This window comes from Durio zibethinus, chromosome 28, assembly GCF_047325235.1.
Source record: "Durio zibethinus cultivar Kanyao isolate XHJ-2024 chromosome 28, ASM4732523v1, whole genome shotgun sequence".
Taxonomy (NCBI): Eukaryota; Viridiplantae; Streptophyta; class Magnoliopsida; order Malvales; family Malvaceae; genus Durio; species Durio zibethinus.
In genome coordinates, this window is record NC_143189.1 from 17007017 (window position 1) to 17013209 (window position 6193).

General features: G+C 31.9%; 1 pseudogene across 1 annotated transcript; it reads right to left on the reverse strand.

The window, feature by feature from the left end:
- Window positions 1-3727: 3727 nt before the first annotated feature.
- LOC111281201 (transcription factor MYB53-like) lies at window positions 3728-5692 on the reverse strand (annotated as a pseudogene). The gene is made up of 3 exons (XR_016335071.1): window positions 5227-5692; window positions 4969-5098; window positions 3728-4802 (listed from the first exon to the last, which is right to left on the reverse strand). The product of XR_016335071.1 is annotated as a transcription factor MYB53-like (transcript).
- Window positions 5693-6193: the final 501 nt, after the last annotated feature.

The window sequence follows — 6193 nt, forward strand, 5'->3', positions numbered from 1 at the left end:
TATTTAATTAAAAAATATAAATATAAATTTTAAAAAAAGTTGAGGGGTACCATGTGGGCACCCTCCCTTTCCTTCAAAATCTACAAAATTAAGCATAAGATGAACAAATCTTTTTGAGATAATTTGAAAAAGAAAAAAAAATCAATTTGCTCTAATCATTTCGTAAATAAATTAATATACATATCCTTTTCATTTTCTTTCATTGTATCTGGCTAGCTAGCTCCAAAGATAGATTTAACAATCACTAATAAATTCTTCTGTACAAATTACTGATATTTGTTTAAAAGTATAATCAATAAAATTTTATTTTAATAAAATTTAAAAATAATTATCTTAAATTAAATATTTTGTAAATATAATATCTATTCTAAATTCTTCTTTCTCAATATCTTTTTCTTTCTTTTGTAGGTTGTATTTTTCTTTAATTAAAAATTTCAAACCTTTTTTACCATATTTTAAAGATATAAATTGATAGAATTAATATGAATACTTGAAAACATTTTAATTTTTTGTAAAAAGTTAAAATTTTAAAAATAAAATATCAAAAAAATGAAATTCATAAAAAAATTAAAAATTATTTTATATATGCAAAAGACCCAAAATTTTATTAGTTCAACAAATTAATCTTTTTCTTAGAAAGCCAAAAACCAAAACTCAATTCCAAAAATATCCAGCAACCTCAAAAATATTTCAAATACATGTGTCACTTAAATAGACCAAAAAATTTCAATGAATGGAACAATCCTGTGCTTAGTTCAAATGAAAAATAAAAAATCTTAGTTGGACATGAACTTATTTCAATTCATTTCCTCTATTTTTCTTTTTTTCTTTTTTTTGACCTACAATTTACGACAAATTCTTTTTTGGTCTTGACTTAAATTTTTAAGCCAAATCCCTAATCTATCTGAGAATGTTATTAATTTTATTAATAAATATTTTGTGTAACTGTACCTTATTTTTATTAATAAATATTTTAATTAAAAAAATTTAATTATTCTCAAATATATGATCAGTTTGACCAGCAATGTCTCTTTTTCGGTGTAGTTATGTGATCAACTAAAACATTCCAATAACATTCATCGGACAAGGTTACTTTCATCAGTGAGCGTATGTTTAGAACTTAGTACCTCAAAATCTCTTTCCTTTCTAAACCTTTTCTCTTCTCCTATTTGGTCAAAAAACCAAGAAAAAAAAAGAAAACTCTTTTCCTTTCTTTTATTTGTAGTGATCATTTCCTGTGTGTTGATGAATTCAAAAGGCAAACCTCTTTGGATTTCAGCATATATACATGAATTCTGAATCCGCCAAATTAAGAATTAAGGATTTCAGATTGTATATATAATCCTCAAGCTATTAATTTCCTAATTTTTCCTTTGTTTAATTTTGTCCGTTGACTTTATTTTGCAACAGCAAGTTGTGAATATGACATTTGCCAGCTATGGTATCGAACAGATGGCTAATCCAAGTCAGCTTTCAGCTTATGCATATATTTTGCATATGAAACAGGACAACTGATGGTAGGTAGAAAAGTTCAAAATTAGAGAAAATCATTATTGTATTCATTTTATAGATGGCTCCAGCGATATTGGTAATGCTACTTTCTACATCCCAAGGGATTTAATTAACCTGTAGAATAACTATTTTGATCAGGCAACCAAGCTTCTTGTTCGGAATATTTGAGATAGTAACCTCATTATTTATTAGTAAAAAAACGAAAGATCAAATTTTATTATACATATATAACACAAGGATATATATATATATTTATATAATATGAAGAGGGATGTATTTATAGTAATATAAATTTTATTTTTTTTGCTATTTAAATTAAATTAAAATTAAAATTATTATTTTGATTCAAAATTTAATTTTGATCTAAAAATAATAAAATATTTATATTAATATAAGTGAATTTCCACTCATATATATATATATATATATTCCATTGATGTCTTAAGATCATGAGATTATTGACACGGCCAGCACTAAGGGAGTGAAATGAGCCATCGTTATACAGAGGTTAAGGGGTTCAAAAAAGTTGAGCCATTGGTTGCAAATGCATTAGTACACCCTTGGTTTGTGACTCTTTTATGTACAGGTCGTCACCATCTTAATTTCACATCTAAATTTGAGCTGCACAAACTTCCTGGTCGATCGATTCTGACGGTGGGTCATCAGAAACAACAGCTTCTGATGAAGTAAAGGGACGAAGCTGGACAAAATGTAAAAGAAACCATGGATAAGGTCATTCAACAAAGCATTTCTGTAGTTTCACGCTCAATGCAAGAAAATATATTTACATGCAGAGGAGCAGATATCACAAATATATTATTATATAATTACATATTATTTGAACTGAACTCATAATGACTTTGGCATAGTTTAGAATATTCGGTTTCTCTTTTTTTTTTTTGGCTTTAGGACTAACAACAGAATTGCCTCGCATTGCATTAATTGAAAGATTGCTTTCAAATTATAGATATGGTGAGCTTATACAGAATTGTTGGCCCTGAATCCTGATCAAGGTATATATCCGAGCTTGGCGGAGGAACGGATAGATTGACTGTATATTTTTACTATCTTGGGTGCAAATCAAGTCAAATTCTTGATTTACAATGACCCAGTCATAAGTTGTTGTATCTTAGGTACCAACAACCTTTGGTGCAAATTAAGGAAAAAAAACCCGTTAATTTAGTTCATCGGTAATGGAGGAAAAAAAAAAGAAAATTAAGCAGTAGAATCCTGTTTCTTTTTTCCCTTCATGCTTCTGTAGTTTTCTTCTCAATAAAGCTCGACGGGCAAAAGAGCGTATTTTGAAGGGCGGAAGAGCTTTAATTTTACTTCAAGATTTCCACTTCATCCATCGGCACTCTTCGAATCTGTTTTTATAAGAGGTTGTAATTACTGCGACATTGAGCTTTATAGTTACATACAGCAATCCTTGTATGGCAGATAAACAAATATTCCAAAAGCTAATTTGGAATCATAGATGATAGAAAATATTTTGGACCATCCATTTTATATTTCATAATAAGGTGTACGTCATGACCCCGGGGCCTGGGCTCTTAATTTTCTTTATCTTTCTGATCTCTCTCTAATAATAGAGAGGCAGGCCAGTCACGAAGCCAGCAAGCCAATTTCTGCCTTTTCGAGGGAGTCGCAGTCGTAGTGCACAGGGGCCTCTGGTCGAGCCAGCAGCTGGATCATATTCAAATATGCTTAGCTAGGAAATCAGCATCTCAGATTTGAATGTATAATGCTTAGCGCAAAAAAAAAAAGATATGAATGTATAATGGCCCAGATAATGATCTTGTTTATTTTTTTCTGCCAGCGCTTCAAAATAAATATCACAATCTAAACCTACCCCACCTATCTAATTATATACATTCTATATCTCATGGTATGATATGGTATGTTTAAAATAATGATAATGAAACTCTAATTTATTCTGGTGTTAAATTCAGATCAGAAAATTAGACTACTTGATATGTTTGGTGTGGATTGTGGGTTCGGATCAAATTTGTCTGCTCCTAAACAGGGTTTAGCTTAAGCAAGAAAAAGACAGGCATGAAATAGCGCCATAACTGCATATAATAATGATAATTAGTTAGACGGCATGTAAAGCTTAGGACCACAAAATTTAGTTTTCACTCTTGTGACAGTAAGAAGTAAGAACATTATTTCAACCGTTCTCGAAACAAATATAAAGAGGTGGGGGGGGGGGAAGAGGAAGGGGAAAAAACGAAGAATAATGCACAATAGAAGAAGAGTACAGATTAAAAATTCTCCCAATCGAGAGAGAGGACTGCTAAATCATTTACCTGGTTATTTGAAAAACACCCAAAGGAAAATTAAAAAAAAAAAAGGGTTAAAGACTCATCCCAAACCTTCTCAGTAGAAGTCGTCCTGTACTATCAACATCAGTGTATATTGGTTTAAAAAGGTTAAAAAATATGAGTTTACAGTTCTGTTCATATCTGCTAGAAGACATTAAAATTTGCTCCTGTTAGATCTTCTGACAGCGACGTTAACGGATAGCTACTGAAATCTACCGAATTGTGGTTGTGAAGCTGCCCTTCTTGCCATGAGCTTGGTTTCAATTCCACGGACTTGATCCCGTTGACCTGAAACTGATGAAACATGGAGTCCGACTTGTTCTCATTATCCCACGAGAAAGCTCCATTTTCCAGCATATTGTTCATTTGGAACCCTGTGTAACTGCTGATATTTGAGCTGTAGCTAGAACTTTCCTTTCCCTCATTCATGAGGAAAGAAGTGCTTCTTCTCGAAACTGAATTATCAGAAAAGTCTGTTCCATGATCAAAATTGGTTGAACTTGGCATTGAAGTGAAGGTGAAACTGGAATATGACTCAAAACGGTTCTGATCAAGTGGCCTTACACTGGGGTGAAATTCTGGTAGTAGATTGGAATTATACCCATTTGGATCAATCCCCGCCTGCAAATCAATGTAAGACAAAGGATCATAGACGTGCTTGTTAATAAACTGCTCTCTTGAAGCTTCTGTAAATCCACTGCTATAGTAACTTGAATCCTGACAAGAAATGTTGGCTCATGAGCAGGAAAGGATGGCACAGTACTAGAGACCCCTTTAGGCTGTGGTATCTGTAACACTACCGTATCGGTACACTTGTTTTCTTCTTTCACTTCAACGTTGCTTAGCGGCTTGTGGGTGGTAGGGTCAATGCCTTGCTTCATTAGTTTTTTCTTCAAACATGAGTTCCAGAAGTTCTTGATCTCATTATCTGTTCTTCCTGGTAACAGTGCTGCAATTTGAGCCCACCTGAAACCCCATACACAAAATCGTTGAAACAAAAAAGTACCATCAGTCCCCATTTCCACCCGTTTGTTTAATCATAGTTAGATAAAAAAAAAAAAAAAAAAAAAAAAAAAAAAAAAAAAAAAAACTCTGTTCTGTTCAATAAATATTAGTAGTAGTTACGGGTTACCTATTGCCTAGAACTTCATGAAGACTGATTATCAGATCTTCCTCTTGTTGTGAAAACATTCCTCTTTTAAGGTCAGGTCTCAAGTAGTTTTTCCATCTCAATCTGCAACTCTTTCCACACCTCTGCAAACCTGCATAACAAAAAAACAAAAACCTCTGAATTTTTTTTTCCAAATTCCCTGGAATATTAAAAAACAACTTAACAAGTGAATTAATTACAGATGTAAAATGTGCATGTGATAATGAAACTAAAACGCACCAGCGAGCTTAGGCACTGAACTCCAGCAACCAACCCCAAACCTTGTTATGTAATTAAACAGTTTCTCATCTTCTTCCGGAGACCATAAACCTTTCCTGAACTTTTGCTTGAGACAACAAGAATGGCGTCCCATTTCAGACAGACACGAAGTGGAAGAGAGAGGACTTACGATGACGTTAACGCAAAGGAAAAAGGTTAAAGTAAGGCTCTAGCCAGCTAGCGTGATCCTCAGCTGAATGATTCGGATTTAGGACATGGAAAGGTGAGCAGAGAAAGAGATGAGGTGGGTTTATATCTGTCTGTTTCAATTCCCTATGTAATTGTATGATTGGAAAAAATCAAGAATATAGTTTTTGATCATTCAAAGGGATGAGGACTAAATAATAATTAGAATTCAAGTTACAGAGAAAGAAACAAAGAAAGAGAGCTTGAGGAAAGTGAACCAATGAAGTGGGTTTTACGCAAATCTGGGGCGCTTTTGCATTGCACTGGATTGGTTTTTAGGAAATGTATATATATTTTATGTAGAAATTAAAAAAATTATAAAAGTGAATTACATAAGAACAACTCTATAAACGTGTACTACTGTAAGTTATGAATGAGGAAGAATACAGTTAAATGTTTTGATGTTCCGTATATAATACTAGTAATACTTATACCATCTATTGTAAATTTATCAATTATTCCTATCACTATATTTACATGACTGCATGCGTTATATATGTTTCAAATAAACTGGTATATATTTTTACCAACATTTTATTCTCACCAATCCATTTCTAATTTATGCCTATATTAACCGAAATATAATTAATCACGCATTTTTCATCTGCTATTAATTAAGTAATTTGTTTCGAAAGCAAATTAAAATCACAACTACCACTATTTATTTATTTTTTCTTTTAACTTTTTATTGTCTAAATTTTTGTAATTAAGTCCTCTATGTTATTTAATTTTAACATAGAAA